General features: G+C 45.4%; 1 protein-coding gene across 16 annotated transcripts in view; it reads right to left on the bottom strand.

Annotated features, from left to right (window-relative positions):
- LUZP2 (leucine zipper protein 2) overlaps positions 1-19,423 on the bottom strand; it is a 270,446-nt gene that overhangs the window by 220,782 nt on the left and 30,241 nt on the right. The window lies entirely within an intron of this gene.

Raw genomic sequence — 19,423 nt, 5'->3', positions numbered from 1 at the left:
GACCGTCCCCTATCGCAGCTACTGTCAGCCGACACTACAACTACAAGGCCGCCGCTACACCTGGCTACACAAAAGGTACAAAAGGAAGGGGGAATTTCTAACACAGTATCTGCATTAATAAATACAGGAGAGACAGTGAACTATTCTATGCATGCAACAGCTAATCCCCTGACTTTACCACTTCAAAGTGAGATTGTAAAATCCGAAGCTCCACTACACATAAATTCCCGAGAATGTTATGATGATAGCCAACTTACAAACTGGCTGGAAGTCAAAAGACAAATTTGCAAAGAAGAAAACATAAACCCCCTAGCAATGCCGGTGTTATTTAGTCAGCAGGCGGGCGGTCCAAGAACATGGACAGCTATTCCACCCCAGGAGATAAAAGAACTGCGAAAAGCGATAAAGGACAGTGGCATTTGCTCTCCATATTTTAAACAACTGCTGAAAAGTACACTAGAAGAGCATACTCTCACACCCAATGACTGCAAAAATCTTGCTAGCATTACCCTTACAGATTCGCAATTTATGCTATGGGAATTGAAATGGAAGAGACTACTCAGAAATGTATTGGACAATTATAGACGTAGTAATGATCCAGATTTGCGTGCTCTCACCCTGTCAAAGCTCACAGGTGAACCTCCAGATGACCGAAATGAAAATCAGATAAACCTGCCTAGGGTAGCATTAGATGACATCAAAAAAATGGCACGGCGAGCCTTCTTGCAAATTCAGCCTGCTGGAACTTTTGAAAAAGCTTATAACCTTATTAGCCAAGAAGCCTCTGAGCCATTCACAACATTTGTGGATCGTGTAATTCAAGCTGCTGAACGCCAGTGTGGTGATGATATAGCCCGTCCAATTATGATACGGGACATTATCGAAAATAATGCTAATGCCGAATGTAAGAAGGTGATCAAAGCCCTGGGAAAAGAAAAGCCAACAGTGCCAGAAATGATAGACGCTTGTAACAAAATAGGAAGTCCACAACATGTAGCAGCAATTCAAGCAACTGAATTGGGGAGAACCTTAGGGGAGAAGCTGGAAAAAGCTCTTTTAGCACAAACATCACAAGCTGCAGTAATCACGGCTCAAGCAGAGGCACGAGATCAAAAGCTCACTGAAACCCTACTGCATATCAAAGTCTGCTGAAACCTCCACACCAGCCAGTGACCCTGCAAAAAAGAGCCAAGAAGCAGACGCCCAAGCCTGATCTACGCAGAATCTTCAAGAAGAAAGTGATCTACCAGAAGCAGCTCAAGAAAAAAAATGGAGTTCTGTCGTTTACCCAAGTGCATGTTGTTTTTATCTTTTTGTTTTAATCTGTATAGTGATAATTGTAGTTTTAATAGCTATACCTTGTATACTCCAATGCATGCAGAAACTAATGAGTAGAACCGTATCTAATATCTTAGTTATTCATAGACAAAACGGGGGAGATGTTGGGAAGGTAGAATTAGAAAGAAATTATAAATATGACTTTGTAGCCAGAGAGGCTAAGGAAGAAATACAAATGATAGCACGGTTTGAATAATTCAAAGAAACCGGGCTGGTATGCCAGAACACATTCTGTCCTGCAATAAAACCAAGCTGAGACCCCTCATCCCAGCCTTATAAGGAAAGGTCTGAAGGACCCTGAGATAACTAAAAATATGCAAAAATAGCGATTTCTATAGGTTGTACACAAATGTTACTATATTAGTATACTTAGAAAGATTGGTTAGTAAAGGAATAGAATATTCAAAGGTATAGGTTATATAAGTAGTGGTATAGAAGAGCTCGGTCTCTTTTTTTCCGTCTCTCTTGCCCTCTCTCTCACGCTCTCTTGCCCTCTCTCTCTCTTGCCCTCTCTTGCCCTCTCTTGCTCTCTCTCTCTTGCTCTCTCTCTCACTCTCTACCTCTCTACCCCACGCCCTGAAATAAACTTCTAACACTTAACTCGATTATAGAGGTCTTTGCCGTGTCTCTGACCGTCCCCAGAAAGCGTCTCCTACAAGGAACTCAATCAGGACAAATCCATAAAGAAGTCACATTGTTTTAAAAGATACAATAAGTCGTCAGCTTTGTAACTAATAAGGTACCAAGTTAACTACTTCCCACTAATACAATTGCATTAGTCTTACTGACTAACCAGTTTGAATTTAAAAGAAGCACTTGCTAGAGCTCAAGAGATTTTTCAGGAAATGTATACTTTGAAAACATATATAACATATATATATATGTATATATCACTAAGAGTAAACTGAAAACCTATGTCTTGTGTAGTCTATGATTTAAGATAAGCAAAGTTTATAATTTTTCAAAGAGAATGAAAATCTAATTGGAGAAAGGTGGCACAATGGAGTAAGGTGCCCCACTGATAACTGTATTTTTATTTCTGAGCCTTAAAGATTAAAACTAAACTATATTAAGCTATTTCTGATTTTGTTTTTCAGATAATCAAGGTTTGCAGGTAAACAAGGGAAAGAGAACTATTTTTAATACACACAGTAAAAGCAAGATAAAGTCTCCATTATAATTTATTGTGAAAAACTTACAACTCAGGTATTCTTTCCACTTTACCACCCAGAATTCTACTATTGTTATTGTTATATTTATTAGTGTAACAGTAGGACCCATAGGACTGAAATACTGACATTGTTACTTAGATGTTTATAAGAAAGGCTCAACTCCATACACTATGAAAAGTAATTATTTCTGCCCTACACTGTTTAACAGATAAATAACACAAGTGACAAGTGGCCCAGAGAAGCATATGCAATTGCAGTAACTTGCTCAAGGTTATATAGCAGGTTCATAGTAGTGCTGAGCACAGGAATTGGGTATCTTGGTACCAATTGGACTATTGTATTTACTAAAATAAGATGATCAAGTGTGATAAAAATGGTGCGTCCTTTTTAGAATGAGATTTTTGGTAACTGAAGAAATATTTCAACATCATGTTTAGGATTAGCAGTCATCATCTTTCTCCAGACTTTGAAAGTTGATGGTACAATGACAGCTCCACTAGATAAGAACTCTTTCATAAAGGATGTACAAAATTACAGTTTCCTTGCATGTGAAAGGCCACTGACTTCTAAAATAAGTACATTGATGTTATAAATCTGTATTGCGATATTGGCTTTCGCAAGTATTAGGATGAATATTATATGTTAAATACTTTTTGGCCATGTATGTACTTTTTTCTTGCTAACAAGTTTTAAGCTTAAAGGAATCTCCTAGTACAAAGCAAAGAAACCCAAGAGGGCAAAGACAGTGGGGCCCAAGCTGTTATCAGCGGAAGAACAATAGAGGCCAAGCTGTTATCAGCAGCCAGGACCAGGCCGTTGGCAGCAGCGGAAGGACCAATGTGGAGCCCAGCTGTCACCAGGGCAGGACGAGGGGCCCAGACTGTTATCAACACTGACCATTTGCAGAAAAAAGGAAACCAAACTCCAAATAATGATGGTCAGCAAAAATAATGATAATCAGCAAAAATAGAAACTATACAGAGCATGTTCTAAATAGGCAGAACCAGGGAGGGGACATGCTAAATACTTCTTGAAAAAGTTTGAATATGCATTAAGCTCTCACAGCAGGAGGGGATAAAAAGAGTGTTCCCAAGATACCAGGTGTGTTCCTGGCAACGCTCCACGGCACCCGGCCGTTTTAACCCTTTTGCTTTATTTCCTTTGTCTCCTAATTGTCTTTTTGTTTATATTAAACTTTTTATAATTTATTAAGTGAATCTCGTTTTTCACAGTTGGGGGCTCTGTCTGGGAGAAGCACCTCACCTCTAGGACCACCAGAGATCCAGAACGGGGAAACAGGCGCGCCCCTGCTGAGTTCAGCAGACCCCATTCCGTTTCTCCTAGTGTGGGCCAGCGGCTGCAGGTGAAAACCCCGAGGACAAGAAGGAGAGGAATAAAGCAAAGGAAAGGTAAAAGGCTCCCTAAAACCGCGGTATTTAGCTCCGTAATTCTTGTGCACCAAGATCCAAAGAAGAAAATGGATGGTAAGTAATTTTTGGGGGAGTGGAAAGCGGGGGTTGCAAGATACCCCCGGGGTTACTGGGACTGGGTCTCAGGGGAAGGGTTAGCCCCTCAGGAAAGGGAGCCGAAGGTTTTCCTAGCACAATCCACTGGGAAAACAGAGTAAAATGTGGATTCTCTGAAACTTTGTCAAGTTGAGGATTAAATCCAAGAAATTTGGACTTAAAACAGCCAAATTGAGGAATAATCCAAGATATTTGATTATTGGAATTTGAATATTGGAATAATTGGGATATTTGAGATACTACAGTGCCCACAGGCGGATATTAACAAGTAAATGGGAAGTAAAGACCACATTATTGTCTTGCTGTGACTGAGTGAAGTTGAATGGAATGGATGTGAGAATGCGTAAGTAGATACGTGTGATTGTTGCTTTAAAGTTTGTTTTCTGGAATTGCATTGTTAAAGAGGAAAGATTTTCTGTGCTGTGCTGGAGTGAGAGTGAGCAATTGTATTGTGTTGTTAAAGAGGAAAGATTTTTGTGCTGTGCTGGAGTGAGAGTGAACACGAGTCTTCCATGGGACTGGGTCACACATGGAGTGATTTTCTTCCTCCCTGAGAGCTCCTGTCTTGGAGCCCCAGGGTGGCAAACTGGAGCTGGGACTTGTAGTCCAGGAGCCACGGGGGTGTTGCATCAAATCGGTTCTCAGCAGGTTGGCAGCTCTGGTCTCAGAGCAGAGTCAAGACTGTCTTTAGTGCTGATCTTCCCTCCGCACCTTTCCTCCCCCCGGGCAAGAAGAGCTGCTTGTGGGAGAGGGGTCGCTTTGGTGAGCTGGTATGTGATTCAGTGTTTGAAGGTTTTTTTAGGGTTTTTTTAGAAGATTTTTGCCCCACTGTGGTGGCGGTAAAAGGTTTTTTCTGGGGGATAGTGCTCCCAGGGCTACTCCCTGCCAAGCTATTGAGACAGAGTGGCGGGTCAGCCTCAGGAGTGCAAGGGAACTCCTGGAGCTCCGGCCGGCGGTGAGTCGGGCCGGACCCTGATAAGGTCAGGGCACGGAGGGTGCCCTGGGGGAATGCGTTCAGCTCGTCCCTCTTGAGTAAGGTGAGAGCAGGGGCCATCTAGGTCTTGGTGCCCCTGGATTGTTTAAACCCATTTGGAGCTCTCTCAAGCCGCAGAGCTGTGCTTAGGTTGTTCTGGTGGCTGCAGCCAGGCTGGATTGAACCACAGATGCTGGTTCGGGTTCCCTGCTCCAGGCACAGGGGGATCAGAGGAGCTCTCAGTAACTCCTGGAACCTCCTGAAGCTGTGAAACAGGCCGGGAACATGCCCAATGGTGAGGGAGCTGGGCGAGTCTCTCTGGGACCCAAGTTTTCTGTGCCGGGGTCTTATGAAACTTCAGGCACATTAAGTTCTGTGATTCTGGGAGTAAGGACTGGTGTCAAACTGTCTCAGAGAGCTTTTTCTTAGCCAGATGTGTGAGTGAGATACGGAGCAGTACTGGCGTACGGTATCGGCTCCAAACCAAGGGAGCTGCAAGCTGCAAGCTCTTGTTTTCCTGGGTTCTGAGACAATTCCGTGCGTGATTGTGCTGTGGGCTTCTGCAGCAGTAAGCTGTGTCGGTGCTTAAAATTTGAGATTTCAGGAAGAGCACCGAAGTTTAGAGAGGGGCTTGGAAGAATTCCAAGAAATGCATCCTGGGAAAAAGTAGAAAAAAAAGTAAGCTCTGTTTGTTTTTTTCTTGAGTGACTGCAATATTTGTTTTGTAGAGAAACAAACCCATTTCTTAGTATGCCTTCCAATTCCTTTAGTGAATATCGTAGAATTTTGTGGTTGATTTTATTTTTAGAGGCAAGTTACAGTACTTTGCATAGTAGTCACTCCTTAAGGAGAAAACTTATCAGTCTGTCAATAAGTGTTAGAGCTGTTAACCCTAATGTTGTTTGTGTCCTGTGCTGATGGGCACAAGCCCATGGTTCTTAACAGCAGAACCTGGTGCCAGCCTAAAAGCAAAATCCTGTGGATTATTATAAATCTCTTTACTGATGCTGAAAATTATTTTGTCTCTCTTTTCACAATATGAAATGCTGATCATCTGATGATTGCTAAAGAGTTATTGTGATAGTGTGTTTAGCTGAAGATCAGGCTCAGAACTGCCATGATTTCTTGTTCTTTTGAATTTGCCAGGAGAGTGCACATTTCTCTAGGAGTGCTTGTGTTGTTTTGCAGCTGTGCTTATTACAGAAGCAGAAGTGGACCCAGTTAAAAGATTAAAATTAAGACTGTTGGTGTTTCGAATTAAGAAGAGAATTGTGGAGACTCTAAACTTGGTCTATTTTAATAAGTACATGTGTTAATTTAGAGATGAGTCTTATTTTGTGAACAATTGTAAGACTGGTTCTTGTTATAGATTGCTCATAGTATATAAGCTGCAAGTACTGTTGAAACATAAATGTATTGTCAGACACTTGTCAAGGTATCTACATGCCTGTAAAAATAAAAGATCTGATCATATCTTGTCATGAGAAAAGTTACACTAGAGATTATTCACATTAAGCAGCATTGTGAGGATGGACTCCTTTGTACTTGTAGAAGAAAATTTAGAAAAGAATGATGTCTGTGTCTTCATTTCTAGCTTGACTGAAGATCTGTTCAAGGGAGTGAAAATGGTAACTGCAGGTTTGTTTTAGTTGGTAAAGGTAGCTGGCTAGCTGACTGGTATCTCCGGCCTTTCTGCAGAGGTCATCTGCTCTGCATTGATGTGAGCTGTGTCTAGCACCTTTGATGGCTTTGGGGAGGGTCCTCAAAAGGAGGTGTTGGAATTTGTAATTGATTCTGAGGCAGAGGAATTTGTGTAGTGGAGATTCTAGAGGAATGTGGTGTAAAGAGTAGCGCGTTGAAGGTGGCAGGGAGAGAGAAGTTTGCAATCTCTTTCATGGGAGCTGTAGAAATTGGAAGAAGAGCAGGAAGTGTCTTGTTGACTCTGGGAACAGGCACTGGCTTGTAAGAACTTTCAAACGCGGTTAAGAGATGAGGATTGTACCAGAGAGGGAGGATATCAGGAATATCTGGAGATGCTGGGTTTAAGAGTTGTTTTGACTGCTTTTATGCAAAGCGGCTGTAGCAGGACCCGGTCCCTGTGAGTGGCGAACAGCGGGGCCCGAAGCGGCAGTTCCCGGTTGTCCTGGGGTGACTTTATGATACTGGTATCCCCAATCGTCTGGTTTATGTTATATATTAAGTCCTGCACCTTTAAGACTGTCTTTGAAAGCAAGAGAGGGGAAAGAAGAAGCACGCAGTGTGTTAAGGAAAACATCACTCCCACACACCCCGCTCCTGGACTGTGTTGTCTGCAGCACGGACAGACAGCGGGACAGAGCTTCTCTCTGACTTTTAGTTAGTTTTAGCTAGCTGAGGCAGAGGAGTTCCCTGGACCTTTGTTTTTTTCAATTTTCTTGGATCTGTGCAAGCCTGCTCTGGACTGGACACCCAGCCAAACCCCGGGAGCTCACGCCTGTGGCCCACCGGGGCCTGGGCCTCGGCACTTTTCCAGCGCTGGAGGGACTGATAAGAACCTGAGCGAGCCGAGCTGCACCACATGAAAAAAGACTTTTCTTCCTAGACTTACCATCCCATCGAACAGCAAGAGGTTTTATTATTTAATATTACTCAATTTCTGTTAAATAAACAGCTTTTTCCACTTGTCTCCATGGAATTTTTTTTTTTTTTTTTTTTCCCTTTTCCCGGACCCGTTGGTGGGGAGGGGCATTTCCCTGTGGAGATCCCCATTTGGAGTTTTCCTTCCTGATTTGCCCTAAACTAGGACAAATACAGTTTTTGGCGCCCGAACGTGGGGCAAGAGAAAGTGGAAAAACCTGTACTGATTGTTGGTTGTATTTATTCTGTATTGGGATAAAGCAGTCAGTAGTCATGTTGTTTGGATACATAATGTCTCTTGGGGTGGAGGCCTTCATGTGGACCTGGTCCCTAAAAGTTTTTGAGGTTTTAATACCTGTCTTTGCCCTCTTTCACAGTAGAGGGGCACAGATTAGAATGGTTATTGTGCTGGGCTCGGTGATAATGATTTATAGGAAGTTTATAGAACTACTGAAGTTTCTGTCAGGTATGTTTGGCTCATGGTTTCTTCGCCCGACCCTGCCTCCCAGTCCTAGTAGCACATTTTGGGAGTTTATTGGTAATTGCACCCAGTTTGTTAGAGGAAGACCAGGGGATGAGGCGTTTCAGCCTTTTCTTTCCTTCTTCTCCTTTGAATCTGTTATGTCCCTCTTTGAGAATACCCAGTTTCCCCTGAGTGTTAAGGATACCACTTTCCTGGTCGTACAGCTGGCTCAGCTGTTAAGCTTCCTCTATATAGTCTGCAGCTTCTATAGGATGAGGGCTGAGATATCCAGAAGAGCCAACGAGACCCCTGCCCCAGAAGTAGACTCAGGTGTGGGAAATCCTGAGTGGTGTAGAGAGTGGGAGAGAATTGGCCGAACTCTGAAGGAATTTTCTGATCCCCCAGCCTGGGAATTTTCACGTGAACAAATTCAGAACCCAGATGAAGTAGGGAAATATCTGGAAGAGAATTGCTGTGATGATTGTAAAAAGAAAAATATCATTGCAATAAGCTGGGCCCTAGCGTATGCTTATCGCACGCTGCTAGATACTGTAGGGCAGGCAGATAAATCAGCAGCTACCCCAGTGACTCAGGCTAAACCAGACAGTGAGCCTAAGCCAGCAGCCAAACCAGACAGTGAGCCTAAGCCAGTGTCTGTTGCTCCTGCCACGAGAGGCATGAAATTCAAAACCAAAACCGATCGGCCAGTAGATGATGATAATGGTGATGCGGGGGAAGGACCCTCAAGACCAGCAACTGACACAAAATCAGAAGGCACTGGTGAACCTTTCTCCCTGAAGGACCTTCGTGGCCTGAGAAAAGATTACACTCGACAACCTGATGAATCTATAATTAGTTGGTTAGTCCGTCTGTGGGATGCTGCAGGTGAGGCTACAGTTCTGGATGGCACTGAAGCGAGGCATCTGGGATCCCTGTCACACGACCCGGTTATTGACCAGGAGATGATGAGGGGGGCTGACCCTTATAGTCTCTGGGAACGGGTCCTAAGAAGTGTGGCACAAAGATATCTGTGTGCAGACGATCTCTATATACAGCAAACTCGTTGGAAAACCATAGAACAAGGGATTCAGCACTTGAGAGAAATGGCAATAGTAGAGATTGTCTTTGTGAGTGACTTAGGTACTAGAAATCCAGACTTGGTGCCATCCACATCTGTGATGTGGCGAAAACTTGTTCGACTTGGGCCACAAGAATACGCTTCTGCTTTAGCAACAATGAAGCGGGATGACCGGGAAGAGACTGTGCTGGATATGGCGAAGAAGCTTCGAGCATATGCAGATACCGTGCATGGCCCCATGCAGGCAACAATTGCAGCTGTGAGAGCAGATATGCAAAACTTCCACGACAAAATGGAGGAGAATTTCAAGAAACTCAGGGAAGACCTTCTTCCAGTCTCAGCAGTACAGACCAGGAGCCCTGGTACTCAACGCAGAAGTTCCCCAGATAGAGAGAAAAAGCTACGAACTGAGCTGTGGTTTTTCCTACGTGACTGTGGAGAAAACATGAAAAGATGGGATGGAAAATCTACTGCTGCTCTGGCAAAACGGATGCTTGAACTGAAAGACAGCAAGACTCAGGGGGAATACTCCACCAAAAAGAAAGCCGCTCCAGTAGCCTGTAGTCAAACTGATAAGTATGATGATAACCAAGTTTAGAGGGGCCCTGCCTCTAGCCAGGTAGAGGCTAGGGAAAACCGTGTCTTTTGGACTGTGTGGATTCGTTGGCCTGGCACATCAGAACCACGAAAATATGAGGCCTTGGTTGACACTGGTGCACAGTGTACCCTAATCCCATCAAGATATGTAGGGGTAGAATCTGTTTTCTATTGCTGGTGTGACAGGGGGATCACAGGACTTTACTTTAGTGGAAGCTGATGTGAGCCTGACTGGAAATGAGTGGAAGAAGCACCCCATTGTGACTGGCCCAGAGGCCCCCTGCATTTTAGGCATAGACTACCTCCGAAGCGGGTATTTTAAAGACCCAAAGGGGCTTAGGTGGGCATTTGGGATAGCAGCTATAGAGACAGAGAGCATCAAGCAATTGAACACTTTGCCTGGACTGTCAGAGAACCCATCTGTAGTAGGACTCCTGAAGGTGGAAGAACAGCGAGTACCAATTGCCACCTCGATGGTGCACCGCTGGCAGTATAGGACAAATCGAGATGCTGTGATCCCCATCCACAAGATGATCCAAGAACTGGAGAGCCAAGGGGTGGTCAGCAAAACTCACTCACCCTTCAACAGCCCCATCTGGCCTGTGCGTAAATCTGCAGGAGAATGGAGATTGACTGTGGACTATCGTGCATTGAATGAAGTGACTCCACCTCTGAGCGCTGCTGTGCCGGACATGCTGGAGCTCCAGTACGAGCTGGAGTCCAAGGCAGCGAAGTGGTACGCCACAATTGACATTGCCAATGCATTTTTCTCCATTCCCCTGGCAGCAGAATGCAGGCCTCAGTTTGCCTTCACGCGGAGGGGAGTGCAGTACACCTGGAACCGACTGCCCCAGGGGTGGAAGCACAGCCCCACCATTTGCCATGGACTGATCCAGGCTGCCCTGGAAAAGGGTGAGGCTCCAGAACATCTGCAGTACATTGATGACATCATTGTTTGGGGAAAGACGGCTGAAGAGGTCTTTGAGAAAGGAGAGAAAATCATCCAGGTTCTCCTGAAAGCCGGTTTTGCCATCAAGAAGAGCAAAGTTAAGGGACCAGCTCGTGAAATTCAGTTCCTGGGGGTAAAGTGGCAAGATGGACGGCGTCAGATTCCCACTGAGGTCGTCAATAAGATCACAGCAATGTCTCCACCCACTAGCAAGAAGGAAACGCAAGCTTTCCTAGGTGCCATAGGTTTTTGGAGGATGCACATTCCTGAGTACAGCCAGATTGTGAGCCCTCTTTACCTGGTCACCCGCAAAAAGAACACTTTCCAGTGGGGCCCTGAACAACAACAAGCCTTTACTCAGATCAAACAGGAGATCGCTCATGCAGTAGCCCTTGGCCCAGTCAGAACAGAACCAGATGTGAAGAAAGTGCTCTACTCTGCAGCCGGGAGCCACGGTCTGTCCTGGAGCCTTTGGCAGAAAGTGCCTGAGGACACTCGAGGCCGACCACTGGGATTCTGGAGCCGAAGTTACAGAGGGTCCGAAGCCAACTACACTCCCACAGAGAAGGAAATTTTAGCCGCCTATGAAGGAGTTCAAGCCGCCTCAGAAGTGATTGGCACAGAAGCACAACTCCTCCTGGCACCCCGACTGCCAGTGCTGGGGTGGATGTTTAAAGGAAAGGTTCCTGCTACCCACCACGCCACTGACGCTACATGGAGCAAGTGGATCACCCTCATCACGCAGCACACCCGTATTGGAAACCCGAATCGCCCTGGGATTTTGGAGATAATTACAAACGGGCCAGAAGGTGAAAACTTTGGTCTCACTGATGAAGAGGAGCAGGAACAAGTGACACGGGCTGAAGAAGCTCCACCGTACAACCAACTGCCAGCAGAAGAAACACGCAACGCTCTGTTTACTGATGGTTCCTGTCGGGTCGTAGGGATGAACCGGAAGTGGAAAGCAGCCGTATGGAGCCCCACACGACAGGTCGCAGAGGCCACTGAAGGAGAAGGTGGATCAAGGCAACTTGCTGAACTCAAAGCTGTTCAACTGGCCCTGGACATTGCTGAAAGAGAGAAGTGGCCAAAGCTCTACCTCTACACGGATTCATGGATGGTAGCCAATGCTCTGTGGGGATGGCTGGAAAGGTGGAAAAGGGCCGACTGGCAACGCAGAGGAAAGCCAATCTGGGCTGCTGATGAATGGAAAGACATCGCCATCAGGGTAGAGAAACTGTCTGTGAGAGTCCGTCATGTAGATACCCATGTCCCCAAGAGCAGGGCTAATGAAGAGCACCTAAACAATGAGCAGGTGGATCAGGCTGCAAAGATAGAAGTGTCAAAGATAGACTTAGATTGGCAACACAAGGGAGAGTTGTTCCTAGCTCGATGGGCCCATGACGCCTCAGGCCATCAGGGTAGAGATGCCACCTATAAGTGGGCACGAGACCGAGGGGTGGACCTAACTATGGACAGTATTTCCCAAGTTATCCATGACTGTGAGACATGTGCCACGATCAAGCAGGCCAAGCGGTTGAAGCCGCTATGGTATGGTGGGCGTTGGTCCAAATATAGATATGGGGAAGCCTGGCAGATTGACTACATCACACTGCCCCAAACCCGCCAAGGCAAGCACTACGTGCTCACAATGGTAGAAGCCACCACTGGATGGTTGGAAACCTACCCTGTGCCTCATGCTACAGCCCGTAACACCATCCTGGGACTTGAAAAGGAGGTCCTTTGGAGGCATGGTACCCCTGAGAGGATTGAGTCAGACAATGGGACTCATTTCAAGAACAGCCTTATAAACAGCTGGGCTAGGGAACATGGCATTGAGTGGGTATACCATATCCCTTACCATGCACCTGCTGCGGGAAAAGTGGAGAGGTACAATGGACTGTTAAAGACTACCTTGAAAGCGTTGGGTGGGGGATCTTTCAAAAATTGGGAGCAGCATCTAGCAAAGGCCACCTGGATAGTTAACACCCGAGGTTCCACCAATCGAGCAGGCCCAGCCCAATCCGAGCCCCTGCATAAAGTAGACGGAGACAAGGTCCCAGCAGTACATATCAGAGGTTTGTTAGGAAAGACAGTTTGGATCAATTCTACTTCGAGTACAGACAAACCCATTCGTGGAGTTGTTTTTGCTCAAGGACAGGGTTGCACATGGTGGATAATGAGGAAAGATGGAACAACACAACGTGTACCTCAGGGAGATCTGATGGTTGGGTGAAGATTATGAATAAATGCCCTTGTCTGTATATAATGTATGTGTTGTAGGGTTAAAATATATATATATATATTAATTTTGATAATAAGTTGATGATATGGGGATAAGGGGTGGAATGTCCTGGGGTGACTTTATGATACTGGTATCCCCAATCGTCTGGTTTATGTTATATATTAAGTCCTGCACCTTTAAGACTGTCTTTGAAAGCAAGAGAGGGGAAAGAAGAAGCGCGCAGTGTGTTAAGGAAAACATCACTCCCACACACCCCGCTCCTGGACTGTGTTGTCTGCAGCACGGACAGACAGCGGGACAGAGCTTCTCTCTGACTTTTAGTTAGTTTTAGCTAGCTGAGGCAGAGGAGTTCCCTGGACCTTTGTTTTTTTCCAATTTTCTTGGATCTGTGCAAGCCTGCTCTGGACTGCACACCCAGCCAAACCCCGGGAGCTCACGCCTGTGGCCCACCGGGGCCTGGGCCTCGGCACTTTTCCAGCGCTGGAGGGACTGATAAGAACCTGAGCGAGCCGAGCTGCACCACATGAAAAAAGACTTTTCTTCCTAGACTTACCATCCCATCGAACAGCAAGAGGTTTTATTATTTAATATTACTCAATTTCTGTTAAATAAACAGCTTTTTCCACTTGTCTCCATGGAATTTTTTTTTTTTTTTTTTTTCCCGGACCCGTTGGTGGGGAGGGGCATTTCCCTGTGGAGATCCCCATTTGGAGTTTTCCTTCCTGATTTGCCCTAAACTAGGACACTGGTCCTCTCCCACCCGATGTGAAGGGTGTGGAGCGCGGTTTGTGAGGGGCGCTGCTGGAGCGGGACCCGCCGTGTCTGTGCCGGGGTCTCGAGGGGCACAGGGTTGCCAGGAGCGCTTGCCGGCCTGAGAAGTGAGCCAGCCCAGCAGCTGAGCACCAGACCAGAGAGCTGTGGACTCCGGGCGCTGCCCCTCGGCTGTGGTGGGAGCTGAGTGTGTTTGAACATGCCAGTCCTGTGTGTGAAGGGACAGCGCAGCAGAGAGAGACGGGACACGGGCTTTGCCCCCAGGGTCTGCACACAGGTGGCGGCCTATGAGCTCCACCCTGCAGAACGAGCTGCTGAAACAGAGCCTGCTTGGCCCAGAGCTGCGGCAGCAGGGGAGGAGAGGAGAGAGATAGACAGCCTGAGGAACTGCTGTGAATGGGAAAGAAAGAATGGAACAAAAGCCGAGAAACGGACCGGTGGATGATGGGACCAAAGCAAAAGTAGTCTTGTGCGCTAAATTCTGAAAACCTCATCAAGGTGTTTAATTTCCTGAAGTAGGATCTCTTTTTCTCTTATTTTTTTCCCTTCTTTCTTCTACTCTTGTTGTTAAAAAGAAGGGGGTTGTTCTAAGAAACTGATAGAAGAAATTTGTGAAGCTAAACAAGTAAATATTAATCAAAGGGTAAAAAGGTAATAAATGTAATTTATTTGAAGTCAAAACTAACCTAGCCTTTCTTGTTTAACTAATTTGAATACACAGAAAGAGACTGGCTCCTATGTTGACTGTTAAATTTTGTTTAACCCAAGAACTTTAAAGAATACTGATAGAAAATTTTGTTGTGATGTTTTCACTCTCCCTGCGTCATTAAGAAGTCCTTTTCAGGTACTACTGATAAGTAAGGCAGAGAAGCTGCAAGCTGGACCAAAGAGTGAAGTTGGATTCACACCAATAAGATCAAAAGAGCTGAGGACTGGACTATAACACCCAAACCAAGTGAAACCAAATGGACTCTTGAGCAGAGACGGACGGTAATGAACTGAGACAATCCAAGTGATCCAAGAGATGAGCTAAGAATCACGCCTAACTGGGAAGTAAGACCAAGCCTGTATCAGTAGTTTCAAGTCCTGCCTGGACAAGTTCTGGGACACTTTCGATATCCACCTTGGGGAGGAAAACTCCCAATCCAAACAGGAGGATTGGACCTGTTTTGGTTGGGAGATCCTCATATATTTTTGCTTTTGCCTGTGATTTGTATAAAGGAGGGGGGGAGAATCACAACTTCCATCAGTGCCACATCATATACCTTGTCTAAATCATCCCAATACGAGACATGCTAGCTGGATTAAATATAAGTGTTTAAATTAGAGAAAAATAGGTATTGTGGTTCACAAAGTTAAGCCTCTCATTGCAGGAAGTGTTGTGTGCCAATTAAGAATAACTATCTATTAATAACTTAAATGACAACTTTTTCTTTGCAGATGGGAAATTACTAGTGCATGTTGAGTGGGAAATACCTGAGAAACGGTGGGAAACTAGTGTTAAAAGGTGTCAAAAAGGATTTGCGTAGAAATTAGAAAAGAAGAAGTGAACAGGAAATAGGGTGCAAGACCAGATTGGGCACTACAACTCGCCACCGAGAAGAATATAAAACACCTGCGGTGAGCTGCAACCTCATAGGCAGAGTGGGTGAGGGTGTAAGCCATACTGGACCCCTATTATTCCTTCTTCTGTCACTTACCCTTTTTCCTTTTAGGACGCCAGCAAAGCCATATTATAAATGCTATCAAAAGCTTTACATGGAAAGACACTGGGCTTCCTTTCTTATTACCCACACCAATATCAATAGTCACTGCTATAACCCATCCAAGTTAAGTATCTGTATACATAAGGAGAAAATATTAGATCACAGAAAATCTAGGAACAAGTAGGAGGGTATAAAAAGAGTGTTCCCAAGATACCAGGTGTGTTCCTGGCAACTCTCCAGGGCACCCGGCCGTTTTAACCCTTTGCTTTATTTCCTTTGTCTCCTAATTGTCTTTTTGTTTATATTAAACTTTTTATAATTTATTAAGTGAATCTCGTTTTTCACATTGAGGAAGATTACTAATTTGTAACCTTGGCCAAAAAACCCCATGCACTGAATGGCGTTCCTAGATTTTCAGGATTTCTATCTCCCTATATAATAAAATTACAGGGAAGACTGCTTTAATTAGCTAACATCTCTATTACTTTAGAGGCTATTACCTGATCATAACAGCATTTAAAAAAAACAAAAAAACCCCAAAAAAACTAAAACATTGAAAGTGCCTTCATTTTTAATTAGGTGCTAGTTTAAAAATGAAAACACTCCAAATCAACAACCAAAAAAATCCTTGCAAACCACAGCCATGAGGAAACACTGAGAACCCTCAATAGGAAACTAAATTGTTAAGCAACTGGAATGTTTATAATTATCAAGTTCCATGTGCAGCTATTCTGTCTCTCTACCTAAAATATTACTACTACTGTTTATGAAAATCCTGTATGACAAGGATAAAAGTTTTTTCAAGATGTTATACTAATACTTAAGAAAACAGCTATTTCACTGAAATTGCAAGCAAAATAGAAGAAATTACAATGGCACAATTGTACCTTCCTGAAAGATGACATCCATATTAATAATTACTGAGATTTTATGTGAGATGGTAGAGTTGAGACAAGTAAGGGGAAAGGAGATAAAAGACAATCTGGGCAAGCTTTCTCAATGTGCAGTTACCTATATTGTTGTAGTAGAAGATATTCAGGTGAAATAAGGGATTGTGTCTGAGCCAGCACAGCTCCTTGCTCAGTATAGTTTTCTCAGTTTAAGGTACTCAGGGAAATTCTCTACCATAGCAAAAAACCGGAATTTATATATTACAAATCTAACTTTGTATTTAAAAGGACACATTGCTGTATTGGGGTAAACTGTGCCTTTACATGCCTCAGTATCTACTCAGAAAGAGATTCTGTGGTCCAGCTTCACACGTAAGTGCCTTTTGCACAGGAGACTGTTTGAGCTTTTATGGGTAGTGGATATATAACTTAGGAGCAATGGAGGTACTGATAATTGCTTTAGAGTCATCACAAAATTGAGCATTTCTGAGAATGCTCTTTCTAGGCCTTGCTTGATTTATAGCCCTACATACTGCACAGTTATGTGAATCTAATCCTCTGCAAAGATTAAAATATAAAATGAAAAATGGATGTGCAAGCATTATGAAAAGGTTTTAACATTACATTATTTTAACTGTGATTTGTACTTGAAAAGGCATGCCTCTTGTTGCAAACTTTGGTTGATGTAAAATATTATTAAGAAACTATGATTTTGGTGTTTGCTCTTTATATACTTTTCAAGCCTCATCAGCAAGAAGGAAGATTTAATCCATGGAACAAAGAGCAGCTAACAAGATCTAAATGAGGTCCTGGTGCTAGAAAGGCAAATTACTTGTTGGCAGAATTACTTTGCAACCATTTAGGGCTGGACATGCTTCAATTATCTCAGACCTAGGGGGAGGTTAACAATGCTTGGGAAGAAGGATGTACCACCGATAGTGGACACAAAGAATTCGGAATTTACAGGCCAGAAGGACATTTGGCAGAACCTCCAAGTGTGGATACTTACTGTGATTATTATTATATTAGCTATGTTCTCATGCCTTCTCCATTGCTTCAAATGAGCTATAGAGACACCTTTTTACTAAACACAGAGAGAGGATCTGTGGAGGAGGCCCAGACCTGACAGACATCCTCCCTGGAGATCTACTCCCTAAGATAAGACAAAACTGCCTAGTCACGGTGACTAAGCTGTGGACCCCTTCCTTCTTCAGGACCCCATGTTATCTCCCTGCTAACTATTGGTCATCTTATCCCAGTCTCAGACAATTGGTCCCCTTCCCAATTCTCCCCTTTCCTATAAAAATCCCAGCTTTTGTCCAGATCAGTGGTTATATCATCACCGGCCCCCTTTGCTGAAGCCTGCATTAAAGACTTTCTGTGGAACACCATATGATCTTCCCGTCTCTTGTCTGCATTGGCAGGGGTAACCCCTGAACAGAGCTTGCTAGGCTGAACAGAGCTGATCACTGAGCAGAAGTCACTTCTAGAACAGCTGGTCACCTTGAAGACTTGGCCCATGCTCCTAAGGGTTACCCCTGGCTGGAGACTGCCTGGAAACCCCAGACAGCGGCTCTCTCCCCCGGGACATCTATCTGGGTTGTTGCCAGCAGGAGCTGGGGGTCGGGCAGGCCCCCAGGACCCAGCCGCAACCAAGTCTTGTGCCCGAACAGCTTCTGGACCTTCAGCTGAAGCCCAGGGAGTCAGAGCGCCGTCCCGCAGAGCAGCCTCGGGACAGAAGCTCCGTTTGGATTGTCACTCCTCCGAAGACACCCTCTGTGTTCTAACATTGTGTATCTGACGAGGCAGTTCCAACACCCTCGCGTTCACCATCTGGGAGAGAAAGCCCTGAGGACTGGAACAAAAAGCCAACCACCTAGCCAGCAGTTTTATTTTGACCCAACCATCTGAGAGTTGTGAGTTAACCCAGCTTTTCCTGTACGCTACTTTATTTCTTTGGCGTCTTTTGGGGATTTTTTTCTTTTTTCTGTTGGCCTGGGACCTGGACTACCAGTATGGGGTTAAAACTACTGAAGTTTCTCAATCCCATACTGAGAGAGACTTATTCCCAAATTCTACAGTTCCTATCTGCTAACAATTTCTTTCTCTAAAAGGAATCTAAGACTAACCTAAAAGCATTTGTTCACTGGCTTTGTAAGCATTTTCTGAACATTAACGGGGACTCTATTTATCTCGACTCTTTCTGGGATAGTGTTGGGACCAAAATCTATGCCTGTCAAGCTAACGGAGATTTTTCTGTCACACGTTTTATTCCCGTTTCACATTATAACTAAAACTGTAGAAATAACCCCTCACTTTAACACATCTCTTTCCAACCCCCATCGCTCTGACGTAGATTCTCTCCCCCTCTATTCAAATGCAGATGACCCTGACTCTGACTCACACCTAAGAGTTGCAAATCTGTTTTTTCCATGTCGACTCCCTCACCTGTCTGTTTCCTCGTTCCCTCCAGGGCCAGACCTAGCCCCCTCCCCTCCCCGTCCAGACACTCTCTCTGGGGCAAATACCCACCCTGCTCCCCGGACCAGAGAACAGGCGATCCGCCCCGCTCCTGCCGGGAGCCGCCCCCTCCCCCCACCCCACCCACTGGGGCAGAGTGTGAGACCCACTCCACTCCCACCCAACGTTCCTCCCCTGGCACAAGCCACCACACGTAGCTCAAACCCTTCCGGCCCTCCCCCTTCCCTGCTGCCTCTTCCTAGCCCCCCCACTACCACGGCTCTCTCCCCCTCCCCTAAGCTCCGCTGTGTATCTCGCATATAAATACCCCACCGCATCGTATCCCTATCCCTACGCCGTGCTGCCATGTGGCGTGAACCTCTCCGTTCCCCCATGTATCCCGGAGCACCCATCCCCCCCGGCACAGGAGGCCGTCCCGCCACCCCTGGCGGCGGCACAGTGGGAGTGGGGTGCGGTACCACGCCCTCCCGGCGTGCCCTAGGCCCCGCCACCGACCCACGCTATGCGCACGGCTCCCGGCGCGCCCGTGGCTACACCCGTGGCGCCCCTGACTCCCACTCCCCTCCCACGGCTACCCCTGCCCCTCGCGTGCCTCCCCATGCCCCTTCTACTCCTCCC

Source organism: Cyanistes caeruleus, chromosome 6 (genome assembly GCF_971803275.1).
Source record: "Cyanistes caeruleus chromosome 6, bCyaCae1.hap1.1, whole genome shotgun sequence".
NCBI classification, from domain to species: domain Eukaryota; kingdom Metazoa; phylum Chordata; class Aves; order Passeriformes; family Paridae; genus Cyanistes; species Cyanistes caeruleus.
Note: the sequence above shows the minus strand (reverse complement) of the source record. Positions and strands in the feature narration are given on the sequence as shown.